Source organism: Patella vulgata, chromosome 1 (genome assembly GCF_932274485.2).
Source record: "Patella vulgata chromosome 1, xgPatVulg1.2, whole genome shotgun sequence".
Taxonomy (NCBI): domain Eukaryota; kingdom Metazoa; phylum Mollusca; class Gastropoda; family Patellidae; genus Patella; species Patella vulgata.
Genome location: NC_065879.2, coordinates 460,840 through 485,145, shown reverse-complemented (window position 1 = coordinate 485,145; position 24,306 = coordinate 460,840). Strand labels below are relative to the sequence as shown.

The following is a 24,306-nucleotide window of genomic DNA, read 5'->3' as shown; positions in this document are numbered from 1 at the left end:
CCAATTTAAAATACAGTGGACCACGACTGTCCTGTCCTGTCTTTAGTTTCGATTGTAATTCGATCCATTCAAGAAGTTTACCCGCGTAGATTCCAACGACATAGAACAACGGGGTATTACCATCATTGTCAGGTTGATTTATGTCTACTCCTGTTTTTATTAAAGTATTAACGACCGGTATACACTTCTCTTCAAATTTAACATGGGAATCCGAAAAAACTAAAACATGGTGAAGAATGTTGCGTTTTAAACAATCAACATAATGTACATCTACTCCGTGTTTTAACAGATATATCACAACTTCACACAACCCATAAATAGAAGCTATAAATATAGGTGTATGTTTATCATCATTCTCCTGGTTGACATCTACACCAAGATCAACTAATCTAAATACACATTGTAATAACAAATCACGTCTATCTGGTTCGTCATCACTATCAAAGTTAGATAAAAGTATGTTTAACAGGTTGTTATGACGAACATCAACATAATGTACATCTACTCCGTGTTTTAACAGATATATCACAACTTCATACAACCCTCGTTCAGCAGCTATAAATATAGGTGTACGTTTAAGTCTATTCTCCTGGTTGACATCTACACCAGCATCAACTAATGTATCTAGACATTGTATTAACAAATCACGTCTATCTGGTTTTTTATATCTGTTATAGTTATATAAAAGGTGATGTATCAGGTTGTTCTGATGGGGATTAATATAATGTGAATCAATACCGTGTTCTAACATATAAATTATAACTTCATACAACCCTTCTCTAGCACATGTAATTAAAGCTTGCTGCTTATCTTGTAATGATAATGTTTCTACGAATCCCTGTATATTTCCGTCTGTTTGAGCTTGAAGTAGTTTAATCCCCAACCTAAAATATATTAAACATATTGTTTTAGTTTTAAAGATGGTATAAATACAATAACAATGTAAAAATTCAACGTATTCTGTCTTATTAATCACGAATTATTCAATACCTCTTTATTATAAAACAATTCTTATATTTGAAATATGTAATTGTCTAAATATACATGAATTATTTATACCGTTTAGTTAGAGTGTTATTATAATCTGTCCACTGGAGATGATTTAAACAGGATACCGTACCCCAGTTAACCCTGATGTTCACCGTATGTACAATAGGCTAGTGTATACAGTGGCGGCGCCAGCCGTCGGTGATTGGGGGGGCAAAGCTGGGGCAAAGTCCAAGGTTAAGGGGGCAAAGGCACGAGCTTCAACTAGGGGTAGTGGGCCTCCCCCAGAAAATTTTGAAAAACAGGTTGCCGGAAATGCACCCTGGCAGTATTTCAGGCACTGATCGATGAGGTAAAGTGTCAAACGAACTGACTTGCGAATCACCAAAGCCCACTCACGCGCGTCAAAGTAGGGAGTCCTCCCCCAGAAAATTTTGAAAAATAGACTGCCGGAAATGCTGTCTTACAGTATTCTGTCAGGCACCGATCGTCGAGATAAATAGATCTGCCCAGATACTGTTCATCGCCTGTGCAGTAGTTTATCCGACTAGAGAACAAAATGTTAAACGAACGGACTTGCGAACCTCAACGAATTCCCCTTGTGAGCGCCGAAGTAGCGAGTCCATTGGGGACCTCGACTAGAAAATTTTGAAAAATAGACTGTCGGAAATGCTCTCCAACATGCAAGTTTATGACTGAGTGGGGATGTGGGATTTATTCACCGTAGAAGGTATTGATTACCGAAACGTATCACAAATACTTTTTTTTATTTTCTAAAATTATTGGGGGGGGGGGGGGCAAACAGAGGGCAAACCACTGAGTGTATATAATATATTAAATATACGAACCTATATTCATCCATCTTAATTCTCTGTTTGACTATATCCTGTAGCCGTTATTATGTCAACATCACTAAAAAAACATATAAATACAGACTATTAGTTATGTACATATACCTACTTCTGTACACCATACTCGAGATATCTACGACTGGATTCTGTGTGATGGACAGATTCTACAGACATGAAACCATACCATACTCGAGATATCTACGACTGGATTCTGTGTGATGGACAGATTCTACAGACATGAAACCATACCATTCTCGGGATATCTACGAACTGGTGTCTGTGTAGTGGACAATCATTTTCTAGCCAGTAAAGAACTTCAATTTAAGTTAAGAGGGATCGCCTAAAACGACTGAATAATTTTATATTGTCGTCGCCCCTATCCTTCCGCACGTCTGAACGTCCGTCCATAATTTGTATGTGGGCACTATCCGATTTTGAGGAAACTTAAAACTCCCAAAAATTGCGGTTCCTGTCGATACTGTCATGTATCGGACCCCCACTTCATGGATTATGGCCCCTGATTTTTAGCTTGTGGACACTCTAGAGTTCACTTGATGAAATATATATCTATAACCAAAGATCTCGGTTGATTCGATATTTGCACTAATCGGACTGTAACTTTTTGATTATGGCACCTGATTGTACGAAATAATGGACCCGCTAGAAGTCAGAATTTCAATCCGATTTTGTTGAAACTTAAGATGTAAGTTTATATCCCAAACATCTCGGTTCTTTTCGACATTCGCGCAAATTGGACTGTATTTTACTGGATTATATGTATAATACTATAGGGTCTATATACAGTAGCGTTTATTTAAGTTCTGTAAAATGCTTTTGTTAATGTATTTTAGCTAGTACCAGTGAGAACTAGGCAAGAATATGTCTGGTAGTTAAAAATCGGGCAATGGCATCATAGTCTGCTAAAATAAATATGGTAATCCCATGTGTTAGAAACGTGGTTAGCCGCCATCCTAGGTACCCATATAAGTACACTGTGTTTAAATCCAGGGTTGCGTCTGTGCATCTGACCAATCAGATAAAGGACGTACCTGGTCAATTTTCCGGGGCTCAGTACTGACTCATGCGCGTATCATCTTTATATGATGATACGAGTTTAATTTCAGTCCAGACATTATTCGGAGCTCAAGGGGAACATACCCATAGCCCCCTCGGCTTAGAGGCTTGGTCGAAGACATCATAGCGAGAACATCATGTAGAACTAACATTAGGTGTGTGGCTCTTGTCATGTTTCAGCCGTTATAGTCTGAGATAAAACAGATATTAAACTCAGACCGTCGATATTTTAATAACTCGAAAAGTACTATCATAGATATTTTAGTTTCCTTTATTTAACCTTTGTAGTTTGCTGTATTTGATATATAAATAGAGGAGCAACATAAACTGTGTTTTTAGAGTTATTGATCATTGGAAAAAGTTATCACAACGTGAAGTCAAAGAAAGTCCTAGACGATAGTGTCACCCTAGTGTCACGGGCCGTATCCACAATGTGGAAGGAATTCATAATTTATTTATTTAACGACACACAGTAGTGTCACAGTTTAGTCTTTTTGGTTCCGCGACACAGGATAGTGTTACATATGGTCCCTGATTGAACGAAAAATAAATCGTACATGTAACACTATTTTACTTTAGTCAAAATTTATTTACATCGGAAACAGGAACATAAATACACACGAACATAAATCAAACATCAACACGGTACATTACGCCCTTCTGTCTCGGCAGCGGCTGAACTCGGGTGAGCCCATTCGCTGGTCTCTGCTCCTCCCCGTTCGTCTCTCTTCTGCGTCTCTTTTACTGTAAGTAAACTGGTGGTTATATACCTTTCAAATGGGTCTACACACACGAAATCATTACTATATATGGTATTTACAAGTTATCAAATTTCGCTGACTGATATAAATATATACATGTGGAATTGATAGTCGTTAATTAGTGCGTACGTGTTTAGAACAAAGTGTATAGTTGAAAAGCCAATATCATCTACATGTATTATCAAAACCAGCTGGGATCAATAAGTTCACTGCATCTAAATAATTGTTTGTATTTTATAAAATAGAAAATTAAGCACTTTGTCACATACATCCTAATGATCGTTGAGTTTGAATTTCGTGAAAATCTGACTGAAACTTCTCGATAAAATTGTCGCTCCTTGTACGCAAATGGCATTACATACTTTTACACTAAGATTGTGGATTCTCTAGAGGTCACAATTTTTATTCGATTTTGATGAAACTTAAAATACATGTTTATATCCCAAAGATCTCACTTCTTTGGATATTCACACATTTTGGATCGTAACTTCTTGGATTATGGCCCCTGATTGTATGAAAAATCGATTAGCTTGTGGACCCTCGACTAGAGGTCACAATTTTTATCGATTTTAAAAACCGTTCAAATATATCACCTTTACATCATTGTTGAAATGATTTCCATGTTAATGTTTTTGTTATCACAGGCTAAAATTTACATGAATATATTAAATGATTCCCTCAATTCCTATAATTCTTTTGTAGAATTCCTTAGAACCTTTTTTTTAAGTTGTCCTGAAAACTTAGTAGATTTTGTAAGACTTACTGACATTAGCAGCATTAATCGTAAGTAGATTTAGAGAATCATTTGTAGATCTTATTTTCATTTAGTTTTTATCGTAAACAATGATAATTAATAAATGGGTTGTAGTTTGTTGCTCTAATTGCCCATCACATGTGGTACCTTGTGCGAGGTCCAGCTTACTTAAATTTATTCAAGGGAGACAACTACAGTTAAAGTCATTACGTAAAAAATCGAAACTAGTAGAAGGAACAGTTGAATATGCTGTGTTATAATTATATGGTACATGTTTGAATTGTTAGATAATATGAATAACTAATGTATGAATAGTTAGTTTATATGTTGTTATTTCTTTATGGTAGTGAATCACAGTTTATTTGAATCGCAGTTTACCAGTTACCAGATTTCATAGTTGTAGAATATGGTCATCAATTACAAAAGGTTTGCCCCCCCCCCTCCAAATTGGTAGCAGGTGTCCGTACGAGTAAAAATCAATTGGTCAGATCGGGCACTACTGGAGCGTATAGCAACACACCTTAAAGTAGCCCCCAGGGGTGCTTAAAACTGAGCTTCTCCTTATTGGACCTGATCACAGACTTAGTACCTGCATTGTGAAATCTCTCAATAGGCAATTCAGATATTCCGATATCAAATGTTGTAAAAAATCTTGGTGTGTCCTTAGATTCAATACTCATATAAACAATATCTGCAAAATTTACCATTTTCATCTTCGAAGAATAGGATCAATCCGTCATCTGATACCCGAAGGTGCAGCCGCTGCACTGGCTCGATCATTCGTGCTGTCCAGAATTGACTACTGCAATGCCGTACTTTCTGGAATAAATGATGAACAAATTTCCAAGTTGCAAGGATCCAAAATCGTGCTGCACGAATTGTGATTTAAGCTAGATCAAAATCACACATCTTAAATAATCTTCATTGGCTCCGAGTGCACAAGAGGATTAACTTTAAAATTTTAACTCTGACATAAAAAAAACCATTAAATAAAACAGCACCAAGATATCTTCAGAATCTCTTGACACACTACCAACGAAACAGGTCACTGAGATCCCAGAATAAATTATTGTTAGATGTACCGGTTTATAAGATGAATAAATTTGGTTCAAGGACCTTTCAGTATAATGCATCAATTCTATGGAATTCACTGCCACCTTCCATTCGAACATGTGAAACATTGTCTGTCTTCAAATCAAGTGTGAAAACCTGGCTGTTTAGGCACTATAATTGACCCATGTGAACACTTTCATGGTCCTAGAGCATTCCCAAGTGGGATGAATTGTTGCAAAATATAAATTTTGTTATTATTAATTATTATTATTAAAATTTAAACGGCGCGAGTAAGCCGTTTAAATGACGTCATCGGTAACCCGAACGCACTCATGGAGGCTCGCGTAAGCGCGGCGCAAGTAATCGAACGTACCATATATATATAAGAAAAAGAGAGGTTAAATTTCCCTTCAGACGTAATTCCGAGACCCTAGAGAAGACATCATTTGGTGTTCCCAGGGAGGACATCATTGTCGTTCCCTGAGGGACGTACAGCTGCCTTGGCTTAGGGTCCGGGATAGAGACAATATATAGTGTTTCAGCCGTTAGGTCTGAGTTCTAGGCTTGTTAAACTCAGGGTGTAGATGTTGTACTATTAAAGATTTTGTAGTTCCCTGTATTTCATATATAAACATAGTTATAACAACACAAGACAGTGTTCCGGAGTCAATTAATAATTGAGGTTGTATATGAAGCATGAATGGCCTGACTAGATAAGTGTTACCCTAGTGTCACTGGCTATATACACAACGTGGAAGTAATTCATAATTCATCTATTTAAGGACACCGTAGTATCACATTTTGTGGACATTTTGTAGCTGTGCATCCATCAAATCTGCTTTTTTTGAGATTTAAGTTTGAATATCGAAAAACGAGCTAGTTGCTTTTCGATATTCACCAATATCGAAACCGAAAATCGAGCTAACTTCACACTTGTCACCTAGCATTAGGACGGTTGTATTATGTGATGGATAATGGTCGAAGACTGTCCATTATGTAAATATAAGAAAGAACAACTGAGGGGCGTTAGCCCCGAAGTTTTTCTTTGTATTTACATAATGGACAGTCTGAGGCTATTATCAAACTTAAAACATAGCACCATAGAGATACAAATAACGGATAGTTTTCTAAAAGAGTAAGCCACAAAATAATGGATATATTCTTAAAACAACATGCACATGACAAATCACTCCAGTCATATAATGCAAGCATACACAGATAGTCCAAAATATTCATTTAGCAAGATATCTTTAAGTGGAGACGACATGTTTATAACACAGCCGAAAACAAATATTAATGATGAGAATATTTGTGATAAGAATTTGGATACTGATAACATTTGGTGATGTACTCGATAAAGGGTAATAGCCACAAAAATTGTGATGTTCTTGATATTGGGGATAACGGACGTCAAAGCTGTGATGGAAAGGCTGCTCACGAAAATGATTTAGGTATTGATAATATTCTTAGTACTGTGGTTAATGTGGAGGGTATTAGCCGTCCAAGTATTGATTTAAAATTAAATATATACTCTGATATAAGTGACAGTGAAATAGGATCAAAGCGACAAACCAATTCACGAATTTCAAAGTCAACCGTTATTATGGTGTAAAGGTGATATATTTGAACGGTTTTTAAAATCGGATAAAAATGGTGACCTGTACAGTTTCCACAGGCTACACTGAAAAAACACTTGTGTTGGATCTCAACACAAGTACTTGTGTTAAAACTAATCTACACAAGTTATGTGTTGTTTTGCATTGCATTAACACAAACTTGTGTCGATTTATAAAATCTTGTGTTTTTTTCATATCATTAACACAAGTAATGTGTACCTTCCAAGATTTGTTTTCTTTTTTAAAAAAAAACTCCATACAAAGTCTGAATTCGGGAGTCGTCAAGTTTTAAGAAAAGTAATAAAGGGCTTAATTCACATCTCGAAAATCACATGCTGTTCTTCACTGGAAGGGTGTGAATACCAATTAATCAGACAATTGCCAGACAGACTTGAATGTTAATTGATGTTAAGTTGTCTGTAAAGTTAAAATGTCTGTCTTTTTTTATTGACCCAATAAACTGATAGATCAAATGAATATATAGTGTACATGTGATTTTCAGCACCCTGGTGTTTTCGAAAATTGATTCAATGTACAATGAACAAAAAAAATGAGTAAAACTCTTAATAATGTAATTGGTTGATGTAATCGAAATTGGACAGTATTGGTTAACTGAAAAGTAACCAATCAAATTTAATTGATCATCCACGTGTATCTCATAATCGACTTATTGATATAATGGTTCTCCAAGTTATCTATACTTTTTGTCTGCGATATCACTTCGGTGGAAGCGGACGTAAAATACAACTAACTAAGAAGAAGTATCTATACTTTAGTCATTGCGACAAATTCTTTCTTTGATATTATATCAGCGACATTCAGTTAGATAGATGTAGTGAAGTTAGCATCAACAGGGTGCTTTAGCCGTGATATTTTAAAAAAAATTATAATGGTCACATAGAATACCAGACCGCAGGTTTGTAAATTTTTACAAAAAATAAAACCGTGTATTTAATTTAGCATGTATATATTGCTTCTATGTATATAATAATTCGTTTCGTTTAAAACAGTCAGATTTAGAACTACTGCCACTAACTGCACCGGAAGTCTATTTATATAATGGCGCCACAAAGAAAATTTTTTTGATGTGTTCTAAAAGTGTTCCGCTAATTCAGCAATCTAATGAATCTGTCTTAATTTTTTTGAAATCGTGCTTAATTATTATTAGCTAATCGGCGCTACACCGTTGTTCAAATACTTATAATTGCAAGAAACCCCCGACTAGGACCAGCAGGTAAGAATCTGTCTTGATTTTATAGTAATACCCGGTTGCAATTATTGGCCGCCATCTTTGATTTTTATAGACGTTCGGGCAAAAGGAGAAATGTATATCCAGACATGGACTATAGCTAGATACTAACTTTTGTGTTAGTTGTTTAGTTGAAATGTAATCTTATTTCTGTAAAAGAAAAAAACAACAACAAACAAATCAGCCTTTTTTTTTTATATCAATGTCATCAATGTGTAGGCCTAATATTAGACTTTCAATGATTCAGAAGTTTCTCTACAGTTTCGTTATTTTTTTTTCCAGTCATTGATGTTAGCATGTACTACACAAAGAAAAACAGGTAAAAGAATTTCATTTCCTTTTAATATATTTTTTTAATAATGGCCAATAATTGTTATTGTATGTAACACGAAAAGTATTTATCTCTGTAGAGAGAGGGCGAGTAAATGGGGTTTAAAGTTCACTAAATTCACTTGACACAAACTATGCCATTCATTTCCTTGTATTAAATTGGTCGAATCAAGTAGGTCCATGCTATATATATGTCCTAAAATCAAGTAGGACAGGTAGTCTTCTTCCGCCCTTTTTCTGAACACTGTCTCATTCTATTGCCATCTGTGTATGTTGTGTTATACTAATTCTGCATAATTAACTCTAGTTAACCTAGTTAACTCTATAATAATAAATGAATTTAATATATAAATAAATAAATAAAATATAAATAAACCAATAATATATTTGTAGTTTAATATGTTTTATCTTATCATTACAGGCAAAGCATGAAGCCAAAGAAAATGTTTTTACCAAGGCATGTTCCTCAATAGCGGAGAGAGTTTTATCCAGTGTCGGTTCTGCAGAAGAACCCATTCATAGCAGACCACCCATTGCAGCACTTGTAAGGTCGCTATAAAGAACCCGACAGACTCTGCGACCAAAAGATCCCACTGACGTGTCGTCAAGCGTAAGTACTCATGCAATTAAATACCCATGTATATAAGAATTTATTAACATGTAATTAAATGTACAATTTTATTAATTTATTAACATGTACTTAAATGTACTTTTTTATTTATTTTTTGTTTTAGCTTGACGAAGATTTCATCGATCATAGTGCACCGGGATTTTATCAAAAAAGAGTAAAAGTTGGGGAAAGGCGCCATCACATTTTTTGTACTGATAGACAGATGCAACTACTCGCACGCGCAAAAACTTGGTATATGGATGCAACTTTTCGGGTGGTGAACAAGCCATGGTCTCAGCTGTTTTCCATACACGCCTTCATTAAGACTGGAGAGACCACCCGACAGTTACCATTGGTGTTTTGTGTAATGTCGGGTAAAAGCCAATACGACTATTATAAGGTAAATAGCACTTACTGATTGAATTACTATTAATAGTAAAAAATGACTATTATTTGGGACCTTGAAATTGTCACAAATGGGTCGCACTAACAGCGACATTTGTTTCAGGCATATTTGTTTCATCGGTGACACGTCTGGTGTCATGTGAATGCAACGACAACAGTCTGGTTGATTGATTTGTTGATTGTTGTTCAGATGTCTACATTAAAATCGACCACTTTCAGGTTGCCGTATTCACGGCCAGGCAAGACCGACTTGAAATTTCTAGAAATTTTTCTGGGGGAGACAGGCCCCAACAAATCCCCCGACGGTGCGTTTCACGACTTTGGCGCAAGACGGTGACCTTGAAGAGACGTCGAAAACCATTTAATAGACATAGTAAAAGTCATATCTTACGAGATTATCGCTGGTCTTGTCAGAAAATGCTATTTTATATATGACCAGTTTGTGTTTGAAACATTTAATTATTTATTCTCCCACCATTAAAGCACACTAATTACGAAATATCGCTCTCAGAAACTTCATGGTTTCTTTTGCAATTTGTTTGGGGTAAGACGTTATATAAATAATATCAATCTGTCTACCACACAAATTTAACAGATACAAATGCATGTTATTCCACAGGTAGACAGACAGGGCCTCCTTTGAAGGGACTCAGTGAAGGGAACGCGGTTGGTTTAGAGTTTGTCTGACCCCTTTGAATATTTGCGTCTCATCTCCAATGAAAACAATCATGTTGCTCTCATGCTGTTCTCAACCAGAATCAAACATATATCGTACCTGAGATTTGTTAGCATGTTCCACACAACCCAACATTTATCGGCACCGGGATTAAGGGTGTATATCTTTGTTTCTAACGCTTATTGGGAATACGCCACGGAAACTACAATAAAAACTTATTTACAAAAACATTCTAAAGAGGGAAAACTTACATATTTCAAGCTTTACTGTATTTAAAGAAATAATTTAAATCAGCCGGCTGAAACCCCGTCTCCGCTATTTGTTCAGTCATTCTTTAGGTATAGTGCCAGTTTCCACCGACAATGATATTGCAAACAAGTGTCCAATCTATAAAAGCATACATTCCTACAAAATGTTTCTTTAGTCAAGTGAAACAATAAATTCATAACTATGCGAGGGTGTGGTGAGTAAATTCGTGGTCACAAGTGTGAATAGGCTAATGTGACATAGAACAAGGTCACATTGATGTTGACAAATACGTAAGACGATATGAACATCAACTAAAAAGATATGTAATGTGATTCAGCTGCAAGGTGATATATGCATATATGCAGCATAGATAATTAAAACTTCCATTCAAGTTAAACCAACTGTATCTATTTATTTAAGTCTTACGTCGAGCTGAATACATTTTATGATTTATTTTCATCTATTGGTGGTTAACAGTGTGTAACTAAAAACTAAAATTGGATCTTATTATTGCCAATGATATAATGTACATGTAATAGCAAGTGTATATATATTTTTTGTTCAGTCTGTACACAGTAACATATCTGAGAACCATATTATTATCATTTCTGCCCAAGGCTCCCTGTGCCTTATAGTTAGCAGTGATACAAGGCAATTACCAATTTTCCATGTTCTTGGCCTGAAGAAATAAAATAATAAAAGTCAAGTTTTTATTATTATGCAAGTGGAAAAATACACTTATTCATAGTATGATTTGAATAAATACAACTGATTTGAAGTTGGAATTATTATTTGTCTAAGATGACTGGGCATTTACAAATTGAAATAGCTACTCTTCATCAAGAAAATACATGAATATTTTTCCCAATTCACCTGGATTTTATTGTAGGTCTTTGTACGTGAAATAGCTTTATTTAACGTCCGCTACCACCGAAGTGATATTGCAGAAAATTAACAAATTCGGATTCCCTTTTAAAGGAAATTGACTGCACTATCGCTGGATTGTATTATATAGGTCATGTCAGTTTTTTTCAAAATGGCGCCCAGAACACAAAACAAACATTGCAATTCAGGGCTGACTGGTGTCGAGGCTGTATCCTAAGAATGATCTTTTGAATATTTAATCACACAGAAACACAAGTATGCACATGCAGTTATGATATAATATTAAATTAGCTTACCTCAAATACCTCGAAATATACTGTTTGGTCAGTTTGTCCGCCCGCCATATTTCTATTAGTCACACATCCTTCGGCCAATTAAAATGGACGTATATTTTGTTTTAACCGAAACGAAAAATTTGCGTTATAAATAATAAACGAGCTTGATTGACCGACCACTGCTAATGTTTTTTCGTGAAACGGTATAACTGCAATCAACACACGGCCGCCATTCTCGATGATTGACAACTCACGTTTTTCCTCATCCACCAAAGAACCGTTAGGTTTCTTTGAACATACTGCAATAACATCTGGATTATCAGTTAATCAGCTTTAATTATCCCGCTTTGATCGTTGCCATTTCTTATATTTTCCACAAAAAAACTTTGCCTTGTACGCACTAATTTATCAATTGGTATTGCCATCTACGACAAGCATGTCAACGTGCAGCTCACGGATTATCGTTAACAATTTCTAGGGGCTTGTAAAAAAAGATTGCATGTCGTGTAAATATTTATTTTGTTTTTTGTGTAGGTCATTTTCAAATAAATTCATCAGCATATTATTCGTTTTAAATAAATATAAAACTTTTATGAGAAACGATGATTATCAAAGAACCGTAAGTGCAACTAATGTTTTATCGTTTGGTTGAGCCTTTTACTAACCACGTGTTTCATGTTAATAAATATTTTCTTTCGTGTTTTGTTTGAATTGGCCTATTTCTAATAAATTATCCCGAGTCCCAAACGTCGTTAACCCGAGTCCCAAACGACGTATACCAAAGTCCCAAACGTCGTATACCGGAGTCCCAAATGTCGTGGTCATATTTTTTTGAGTCCCGAGTCCCAAATGACGTGAGTCCCAAATGACATGTAATCAACCTAGAGTTGTTAGTGTTTGTCGGATAGATCCTTTATACTTACTGGCGCTAGGTAATTTCGAGGTTAATATTGTTCAATTTTATTTGAATGATTTGCTTGCGCGTACCGTAGGAGTGTATTAGAAACAGTGTTTGCGCAGGTTCGAGAACGGCTGAAGAACATGAAAACACTTTCATGAGTCTCGAACATGAGAGAACGGTATCCATGGTAACAAGATGAATTAATTTTATACAATCTGTTACGATAACTTGTTTAGTATTTACTTCGCTATTAAGCATAATTTTGATAAATTATGACACCGTTTTACTCCTTTTCAATTCTTTGGATGACGATTACATCACCTTTTGATACGCCCTCGTCCGTAGGTTTGTCCGTCGTCTACAGAACTGATTATTTTGAAATTGATATGTTGTTTATTTTAATGAGATGAATCCTATTTAATTTCAATAATTTCTGTTAGTTTCTTCTGGAGTTATGGCCCTTGTTTCACTTTGTGAAATTCATTTGAATCTTTTAAATTAGTGAAACGAAGACGTCTATTAAATTACTGCGATTTCTGTGAATTATGTCTAGAGTTGTGGCCCTTGTTTCACTTTTTCGAACCTTGTGAACGCACGAACAACAAAATTATCATCCGATTTGTATGAAAATTGTATGCATTATTTAAATTAGTAAAACACAAAACAAAAAAATCTGTAAAAATTTCAACAATTAAGGCCCTTTTTTCAGTGTGTAGAACCTTTGTAAACCCACAAACGACGAAAATTATAATCTTGTATGAAATTTTCTTGTAAATGCCCACATTACCTACAAAAGAATGAATATGTGACAATCCCTGTTGACTGCCCAAACGATTAAACTGCTGTGGGCATATGTTTCGTTGCCTGGCAACCTAACTTACTTGATGTTATACTGGCCACATACTACATCCAATTTTCGAACGGTATTAAACTTCTAAATTAATAAATGCACCCATGATGCTGTTTTCTCAGCAGTTATCGATGCGTCGACCATGTTTGTTCTCCCTCACTATGAGGTAGTGTGGGATTTGAGAACGGGAATGTGTTCGTGAACGCATTCCAGACTGCTCAAGTCCGACAAGAACCCATTCTCCGTCCGTTCTCTGCACCGGAACACTGTTTCGAATACACCCTAGGGGTATTTAGCAAAGGGAGGAAACCGGAGGACCCGGAGAAAACCCACAAGGCTGGACAGGCGACCCTATTCCTAGTCACATTCAAGTGGGGAATCACATAATAATGGCCTATTTCAAATAAGATATTTGCATATAAAGAAAGTAGGCTTACAGCCTCTTTCAAATGTGATATTTGCATATAAAGAAAGTACAAACTTAAATCGTCAGTGCTGGATAAACTAGCCAAAGGATTTGGCTGAATCAATTGGCGCTAAACTTCACCTAGTTTATCCACTGACATACGCCCGAATCAAACATGTTTGATATATTTGGCCGAATTGTATTTGAGTGGTGTGTCCGCTTCGCCGAAGCATTCGTCTGATTTTAGAATTCATTAGCCAATCACCACTCATTCATATCGAGTGGGTATCGCAAACTAGCAGTCGAACTGTGACACGGGTGCTACAGCCAACAAATTCCAACTACCATACTATCGGCTTAAATGCACGCCAATGGGACCTCAGGTTTTGTGTTCCATTGAAACGACTAGAAATGAAATGAAATGGGGTTTAACGTCCTACTGTTTTGCTCCGAACTGGGCTAATGAAGACAGGCATGCACCACACAGTGTGCTATGATAGGGTGACCCACCATAAATAAATATCTCCATATATCTCGACAATTTCGCCACAATATTTATATATGCCAAGCCTCAAATCAGTTTCACACAATTATAGTCACTAAATAAACGATCATGTTGTACTTAATAAGCTATGACCATTAATCATCTATAAATAATAGACTGAAAACTGGTTCCATGTGTCGTCCATAACATCCAGACACTCTTGAGTAAAAGATAGGTTACGTGCCCTTGTTTTGAAAGGAGTCTCGCATAACCAGTCTATCGACCATTCTAGGGCTGATTGACAGGTCGGGATAATCAAGACTACTTTTTTACGAAACATAACAGAAAGCTAGAACAAGAAATTGAATTTAGAAATGAGCACGTTAGCTAGCTAAACAATTGTTTTAAGAAGCTTGTAAAAGTAAAATGAAACTACTGTTAGTATCATGTTCCTGTCTAACCCTAGTTCTTCAGAGATATTATTTGTACTAAACCAAAAGATGCCGCTCTTAACGGTACAGTTAATGATAAAGCGATTTAAAAAATGAAACGAACGTAATTTCTAAATCTGCTGTAATAACCAAGAAGCTTAATTTTACTGTTATTCAAAATCGTCAACAATAATTTTTTTACGGCTGTAATAGTTGATAGATTTGTAGAGAATTGCACGTGCCATGGCTATTTATAGTATCATACTGTCAGAAAGTTGGGCTCGACACGGCGAATGTGCACGCTTCAGTGGTAGTCTCGAACTATCAGCGGTTGACTGTATTTATGTAGGTGCATGGGCCACCCTAGCTATGAGGGAAATTTTGCCCGGACAGCGGCACTGCGGTGTATCGAATTCCAACTGTCAAGGGATCTTTTACGTGCACGCCAACGTGTACACGGGACCTCGTTTTTTCATTTCATCCGAATGACTAGACAGCTGTCCTTGTCAGGCCCTCCGTCCTTCATCACTAACAAGAGGGAACCACGCCGGAAAATCTGGGTTAACTTTCTCGGCCAATGCAGGGATCGAACACCCGACCTCCAGGCTAGCGAGCCAGCGTCTTACCCACTTAGCCACCATGACGACTAGACAGGGAATCCATGCTGAAAAATCCAAATGAGCTTTCTCGGTCAACACTGGGAGCGAACCCGCAACCTCCCGGGTAGCAAGCCAGTGCCTTACACACTAAGCCACATGGCTCTCTTTTAATTACTGTGACTCTCCAGTCACATGACAAACAAGGGTTATTAAAACAGATTTTCACGGTTTAGGCAAGATCTTCGGGATTAAAATGGTTTTAGATATCACACAGTTTGTATATGGTAAGGTATCTTAAACAGTTATATGTCACATATTCATATTTTTCAGTTTCCATATTAGATGCCATAGCAAATCAAAGATCATATAATAAAATAAGTCAAAAAACCCAAATATGGGAAAAGAAAGAGCTGAAGAAATGGTGATTTGAGCACCTATGATTTCTCATAGGTGTTTTTGGAGGGTGAGTGTTCAATTCTAATAGAAAAGATTGTTGTTGTGGTATTTTAGAATCTCACCATAATGTGTTTGGCACAATATAGCCCGGTTGGAGCTGATGTGACATAAACCTCGATTTCATTTTAATATTTTGAAATTTAAAATTCAGTTTAGTATAGTAAAACTGTACACGTACATGTATGTGCACAGACAGAATCTTACTTATGTCCAGATACATGTAGATGTGACTATCTCATCTGTGGGGACCCATGGTGACCAAGTGGGTTAGACACTGGTTTGCATATTTTAAGGTCGCGGGTTTGCAGTAAGACGATGCAGTACGGGGGGCCTTACAAGGACAGCTGTCTAGTCGTTCAGATTGAACAAAAAAACGTGCTCCCGTGTACACATTGGCGTGCATGTAAAAGAGCCCCTGGCAGCTAGAATTTGATACAAGAGTAGGCCTTAGGGTCACGGTACCCGGCAAAATTTCTCTCGTGGCACACTGTATGGCATATGCCCAGCCTCATTAGCCCAGTCGAAGCTGAACAGCAGGACGCCAAACTCCATTTCATTTTTTTCATTTTGTCTCATCTGTGACAAAGCAAACCAACACATTACAATACAATTTAATTAAATTTAAAACTTTCGTCTATTTAAATATTGAATCGACTTAAGTCAACTAAAACATAGTATGTTTTTTTTCTCAGTTAACTACATCAGAAAGATCAAGACAGTTGGAAATGGCTATTCATATTATGGAAACTTTTTCTCACAGAGCTTGATAATCAGGTAAAATGTAAGTAACATACATATTTGTATTTTTAATCATCAACTAGTTCTATACACTTGATTAGTAATCTAGTTATTCTTCTTGGGGCAATGCCTAGGACTCTCCTATTCAAGTCTTGGCATTCTTGATTTTTGACAATCACATCCATTGATTTTCTTCAAGTTGTGATAGACCCTATGTGTATTTTTACAGTAAATAGCAGTATAAAAATGGACAATATTTTACTTTTCAAATAGATTTTAATAGGTAATATCCAATTTGTTGTCGATGGAAATAAAATATAATAATCTGCCTGGGCCTGTTACTGGACAAGACACAATAAGTGTTACCCAAAGATGAAACAAAATAGAGACTCAGTCTCGATGTGGCAAAATAAATTGTTTATTTAAACATTGTGAACCATAAATAGTAAAAAAGTATTCTTATTGCCTACTTTTTTTTTTTAGGCTGGAAGATTATTTGATGTATGATAACAACAAGAGATCCCAAGCATCAATTTATTTTATAATTCTGGAAAAGAATGCATTTGACCCAATTTTTGAATATTTTTTTTTGTTTTTACTGTTAAATATTCATCCCAAACACAATTAGATTTTAATTCTCTACAGAAATTTATGTATAATATAGAATGTAAAGTGACATATAAATCACTTAGAATTTGGTCGGAAATCATAAAGTATTTAATAGGCATAGTCTAGAAACCAAATGTAGATCAAATATACCCAGAATTACAAAAAACCTTGACCTACATTAAGGTGACTTTCCCTTGCTTATGAAATGAAATAGGGTTTAATATCCTACTTTTCTGTGTTATTATGGTGATTCTGCCCTACAACCTACTCTTATATCAAATATTTCAACTGTCAAGGGTTGTTTAAAGGGAACCCAGGAGGGCCGAATGGTTAACACACGCACATTGGATCAGAAGGGTCTGTCATTGAGTCAGATAATTCAATTGTCAAGGGTTCTTTAAAGTAAACGCAGTGGGGGTAGTTTCAATTCTGGGCTTATACCCAATTATCCCTTGCCATGTCCTACACTACTGACGTGTGGGAACTATGTCGGAAAATCCAGTTGAAATTTCTCGGCCAATGCACTCACTGAACCACAGTGGCTCCTCCTTGCTTTTGACTTGTGATTATTTATATATATTTTGTACATATTATTTAATGTTTGCGATTTTCTCTGATATTTTTTTATTTTTCAATCCTGTAATCTTGATGCTTTGCTCCTTTTATGTACAAAATATTCATTTTGTTTGTTTTGTTTTTTTTAATGAGGAAAAGGTTCTACATCATTTTATTACTCCTGCAAAATAGTGCATTTTCCTTTTGTTAGTTTTCTGTGTATGCTAGTTATTTCTAGATGCCTCACAAATCACTTGTAATATGACTTTGTAGCACTTTTCAGTTTCTGAAAGTATTTCAATTTAGTGCATAATTAATCTAATTAGGGCTTGGTTTGGATGTTATTAAATTTAGATATATTTGAATTATATATTTTTGGGGTTATGGGGTAGGGATCTTTCTTTTCTCAGTTCTTGTTTTCGGGTAAAGAAAAAATTAAATAGCTATTTTGTATTTTGTGATGTGGGGGGGGAGGGGGGCAAAGTATAACAGAAATTTTATTAGTATTAGAATTAAATCTCTGTTTTTCTGTTAACATTTCAAATGATGTCTATTTAGTTTTGATTTGGTGGTGTTAATTTACTTTTTCCTATCATTTTATGAATAAATGATAATTTAACAAATAAAATTATTGTTACCTCATTTATCAAACTTTACAGGTTAAACAGAGCAAAAGGGGTGGGGGGCTGCATGGGAAAGATTGCTAAATTGAGGGAAAATAAAACACAAGTTTTTGTTGGTGGTTATACACAAGTTTTTATGAAACCACACAAGTTTCAGAAATTTCAACACAAGTTTCAGAAATTTCAACACAAGTTTCAGAAATTTTGATACAAGTTTCAGAAATTTTGATACAAGTTTCAGAAATTTCAACACAAGTTTCAGAAATTTCAACACAAGTTTCGACACAAGTATTGTGTAGATTTTCACACAAGTTTCAACAAAAGTTTGTGTTGTTTGGTAAATTTTAACACAAGTCTTGTGTTGTTTCAACATTTAACAAAAGTTTGTGTTCTTTCAACACAAATTTGTGTTGTTAAATAGAGACACCTAACTTGTGTACAAACACGGTTTTTTGTTCAATCAAGGGCCATAGTCCAGGAAGTTACGTTCAGATATGCGCCAATATCGCAAGGAATCGAGATCTTTGGGTTATAAACATACATGTTCAGTATCTTCAAAATAGGATAAAAATTGCGACCTCTAGTGGGTACAATCAGGGGCCATAATCCATGAAGACACGATCCCATACAAGCCAATATCGAAAGGAACCGAGATCGTTGGGATATACAGTTATAACCCGTAGAGTGGCTACAAAGAAATTGTGAACGAACGGACGGACATAAGCGACGTCAATATACGTCCACGTGAAAATGTGAGCGTATAAAAAACGTATCATCGATCAAGTGCCGAACGTACTTATAAACAGACCAGTGACATACAACAGGCGGATTTAAGTTGAATTCTTTATGTAGGAAAGAAACCAAAATTCGCTGACAACAAAATAGACAATATGGAAACAGTAATTTCTTCACATCGACAAACAAGCGAAATCGACATTAGGTTATCTGAGATTTCGATAACTATGAAGTTTTAAAGTATTTTCATGCACTGTCTAATATTGGTAAAACTGTCCATTATTTTCAATAAATAGTGGACAATTTTATAAATAATAGGCGATTGTTTAAGAAAAGTGTACAATTTCCTATATACCGGTTAAAAACACCAAAGGGTGACGTCATATCTATGTATTAACATCTATTTCTATGTAACACCTCACTGCTTTCCACGAATAAAATGAATAGTCAGACCTTTTATGCCCCTTAAATCCGTCACACGTGTAAAAATAAAATGGATATATGAGTAACATCCTTGTTGAATAAGTATGCCAATAACAATATTTATAATATAAAAGAAGACGGTGTGTGAAATTGTATACGTATGTATAACATCAACGATAAATAGATTCATTATTTATACATTTAGATCATGATGAGACATTTAAATTTTTTAATAACAAAAAGCCTTTTATGAAGGGTGTTTTACCAGTGTCCTCTTACCGAGATACATCTAGAAATATCAGATAAATTTATACATAAATTGTCCCGTGATACATAGGCGTCCGGGGTCGATGAGTGGTAGAGGTTAGGAGTTGAGAGGGTGGATGGGTGGCAAAACCTGCCATGCCCGAAAAAAAATGAGAGTCACAGACGGTGGTGTCCGGTGAAGGAGCGGACGGCAACAAACGCGTTTTCCTGCGATCCCAGCTCATGAATACATCAAGTACAAAATGGCCTAACTTAAGTAGCTGACTCGAATTCCTATCAACCAATCAATCTTATACTGTCCACGAAGATGGAGCCATTAGGAGAAAATTTTGAAAATTTAACTGCCGCAAACGCATTGTCCTGCTATTCCAGCCACTTCCATGTGGTCCAATATAGCCTACCTTAAGCCTAGCTTATGTCGCCCTACGACGCGATCAAACTGACGGAGACTCGAAATCGGCGACTCGTTTACGATCAAGTGGAACTGATTAGTCGTGACTGCTTGGGCGACCTGAGCGCTCTTGTGTTTGGTGTGTCGGCGCTCCGCTGACGTAGCCAATAGGATTCGGTTATTTAGTCACGTGGTACCCAGGGGACAAGTGGAATGAGGTCATTTTGAAGGTTATTACGTGTCAGTCATGTGATCCGTTGTGGCTCCGATTCTTCAATTGATACCGGGCGACATGGGCGCGCTTACGACTATGATCAACTGATTGCTCGTGATTGCGTCCAGTCGTGGATAAATTCAATCATAGCGACTAGTAAAGTCAGAATGTCACGTTTGACATTTTTGTCCCAACCTGGCAAAAGCTTGTTAATATTTTGCAAGACTTGTAGATGGCATTCAAAACAGACAATTCCAAAAGAAAAGCAAGAGCACATCGCTTTAATCTAAATTTAATCTGTTTCTTGTGTCTTTTCAAGCAAAAACAGAGCAAATGTAACTGGATATCAGCCCACTGTAATTCATTGTCCGAATACTAAACCTGTCGTACTCTAGTTTACTTGACTATCTTATTTCATGGCCCCCGAAAATCTGGTGGAATGTGGTACCACAACGGGGGTTAAGAGGGTCTCAGAAGAAATTTTTGAAAAAATTGAATTATTTTCTATGTCCAATATCTTGTGGAACTCTTGTGGTGAAAAACACCACAGAACAAAACTTTGTAGGATATACTTTCCCAAAATCTTAGAAGATGATAGGATAAACTACTAATGTTCAAGCAAAATAAATAGAAAATGTATCATAAAATGTTCACGGTCCAAGTTTTCCAAACGCCCCCAAACCTTACCATGTCTATAGATAATTTTAGCCATAGTATAAAGACAAACCCCTACAAAATTTGGTAATGTTGACTTTTGCTTTTATTTTGAAAGTTATTCGTTTGTTATCATCATTTATTTGAAGCGCAATATATTCTACTAATTTCAGCAATGTTATAGTTTAGCATTTTATGATTTATATACAGTTCTATAAATTGGAATTTCAAGCTAATAAAATAGTAATAAAAGAATGTAATTATGCTGTTTCAATTTGTAAATAATTTTGATTCCAGAGAGCATGTCCTTCCTGTAAAATCAATCCAGTAACATCACACCATTAACATAAATTTGATATCACGGTTTGTTTTTTTTGGGGTTTTTTTTTTAAAGCAATATTTTTATTCAGATTTGTATCTGAATAGGGATTGAGGAACAATCATAGCCTATATTAAACCCTTCTCCCGTTTGTCTGGAAATATATGATGCTAGTGCCAGTCAGTACTCATGTGACGTAGTTTGTGGAAATATATTTCTTGACAGAATATTTCCAGTTTTCTTACAGTCAGTAAAAATGATAGCAAGCCTAAATCTTCAGTCGTCCTACTTATCTTCAAGGATTCATTGATGTATCTCAACAGAACATGACGAAATAATTGTCTGAGTACACATACATACTTAAATTAGAAACAATCCATAATAATTCAAGTATAAACTAGGTACACAAAAAAAGTAGCCAAACTGAGGAAAACATGTTTTAGTATGCTTGAATGACCAATCATTAGAAATAATATGCTTTAAAAATGATCTTATGAAATATTCACAAATTTTCAACAAAATTATTAATCGTTGAGGGAAATTTCATATTTCCAACTGGTGACCGATAAAAGCTGGCAAAAAAATATTAATTCTGTAAAATTGTTCTAAATTCAGAACTGACACTTTGAACTATGGTTTATCAAATAATAATAAAAAATAAACAATTAATCAAATCTGAAATTTGCTCATTTGGGATTTGCAATTTCTACCGATTTTGATAATGACCCATATAGGTGTTAAGTAACCACTGCGGTTTGGTGATACCTGATTGAGCTCGTAAATTAATTAACAACGCCGTCTGTGTGAAATAATGATAATAATAATCCTCTATTTATATAGCGCGATAATACTAAAACTAAAGTTTCTATTGCGCTTTACTTGACGTCTGCTTCCACCTAACTGATAATTAAATAAACAATAGACTAGTGTTTATTTAATCTAACATATGCTAGGAGAAGAACCACCAACCGCCATGTTTATTATACACAATAGAATTCCAGTGAAGGAAACCATCATATTAATTAACTATATTTATGATATCCCGATAAATAATCTAATTTGTAGATCTGTAGTTATTCACGTGAAGATCGAGACATTATATGTGTGGCTCTATTTGATGATGGCAAGTACCGGTTATAATTATTTTGAAGAAAACGTGGCATTTTTTTACCCAACCTCGTTTCGGACAAAATACCTCGTTTCAAAAACATGGCAATCTAAAAAGCTACGTTTCTGCACGTGGCATTTTTTTTTACCACTTTTTTTACCACGTTACAACGTGGCAAAATTGTAGGTAAAATATTAACACACTTTTGCCACGTTTTGCCAAAAATGGCATTCAATTAAAAAATTTGCGGCACTTTATTTTGCCAAATAGATGAAATAATAATTTTCGCTTTCACTTTACCCGTTGCCCGAAAAGTTAGATTGCCCGAAAGCTAGGGGGCAGCTGACCCCCTCCCCATCCCACCAACTGGCTTGTACGCCTATGAATATACCTTTTTCATTCTTGACCAAAAAACCGACAAAATCAAAGGGAATTTGCCTCCCCCGCCCCACACTCCCAATGAGAGTAAAAAAACAAAAACAAATCGAAACACCAGTCGATGGGCACATATTACCTTTCCCCTTGCAGGCCTACTGGGCTATCGGAGGGAGAGGGGGCTCCCGAACAGTCTTAATCACAACCCGCCACCAAAGAAAGTGTAGCCTACCTTACCCAGTCGAACAATGTTCCTCGGAAATTTCCGGCACGGTGTCGCCTTTGTCAGTGGTGCAGGACGGATAGTCTGGCCAGGACAGGGTCGTTTGGATGTGATGAAAACCCGAGGTTCCGTGTACACATTGACGTGCATATAAAAGATCCCGTCTTTATAACCCCTTTATCATAATAAAAACTCACCTATTTACTTGAACAATCTTGTAGTTGCCTGATTCTATTCCAAAATGTCAACAAAAGTTTCCATGTAAATCTGTGAATATTATATCATATTGGTCACTTGTATATTACTGTATAAATGTCGGGTTGTATCTAATATAATATTATAATAGTCAGTTTCAATAAATGAATACCTGCTTGTCTCGATAACATAACATAAGTATAGTGGCCTATATACAAGTCTATAACGTATATATATTTATATAGACGATAAAATAGTCACGGTCTGTTTGGCAGTAAATAAGCCCCACCTAACTATTACACCTGTAGATTACAGTTGAAATTCCTGTTGTTAAATCTAGTATCCGATAGACGATGACAACTATTAGGGTCCCCTCTCGCTCTCCCTCTGTACAGTGTGTGTGTGTGGGGGGGGGGGGGCATGACATCCACTCCCTTCTGCTCGAACAACTATACTCGATAATTGCAACCTACTTTCAGATCGTCCATTCTGTTCCACTATACTCGATAATCCCAACCTACTTTGAGACCGTCCATTATGTTCCACCACATCCCATACTTCCAACCTATTCTCGACCATCACTGTGATTGAACCCTGTATAATACTATAGGGCCTGTATACTGTAGAGGTTACCCAAGTTCTGTAAATATGTTCTGGTTAATGTATTGAAGTCGTTAGCTAGTACCAGTGACAACAAGAACTAGGCTAACAAGGATAAGTCTGGTAGTTTAAAATCAGGCAATGACATCATAGTCTCATAATCCAAATATGGTAATCCATGCTGTAGACACGCGGGTAACTGTCCTCCTAGGTGCCCATATAAGTACACTGTGTTGAAATCCAGGGTAGCTTTCTTTGCAACTGACCAATCCGAGAAAGGAAGTACCTGGTCAATTTCCCGGGGCTCGATACACGACTCATGCACGTAACCTTTTAAAAAGAACGCGCGGGGTTTAGTTTCCTTTAGATATCATT

General features: G+C 36.0%; 2 long non-coding RNA genes and 1 other non-coding gene across 3 annotated transcripts; 1 reads left to right on the top strand and 2 right to left on the bottom strand.

The window, feature by feature from the left end:
- Positions 1–659: 659 nt before the first annotated feature.
- On the bottom strand, positions 660–23,898 carry LOC126808517 (uncharacterized). Its single transcript, XR_008788808.1, has 4 exons — positions 23,805–23,898; positions 23,334–23,403; positions 1,836–1,899; positions 660–884 (listed from the first exon to the last, which is right to left on the bottom strand). It is a non-coding gene; the product is annotated as an uncharacterized LOC126808517 (transcript).
- Positions 8,252–17,943, top strand: LOC126829600 (uncharacterized). The gene is made up of 6 exons (XR_008788802.1): positions 8,252–8,664; positions 9,097–9,285; positions 9,410–9,685; positions 15,777–15,909; positions 16,595–16,683; positions 17,124–17,943. It is a non-coding gene; the product is annotated as an uncharacterized LOC126829600 (long non-coding RNA).
- LOC126808580 (uncharacterized) lies at positions 11,008–11,938 on the bottom strand. Its single transcript, XR_007674680.2, has 2 exons — positions 11,797–11,938; positions 11,008–11,294 (listed from the first exon to the last, which is right to left on the bottom strand). It is a non-coding gene; the product is annotated as an uncharacterized LOC126808580 (long non-coding RNA).
- Positions 23,899–24,306: the final 408 nt, after the last annotated feature.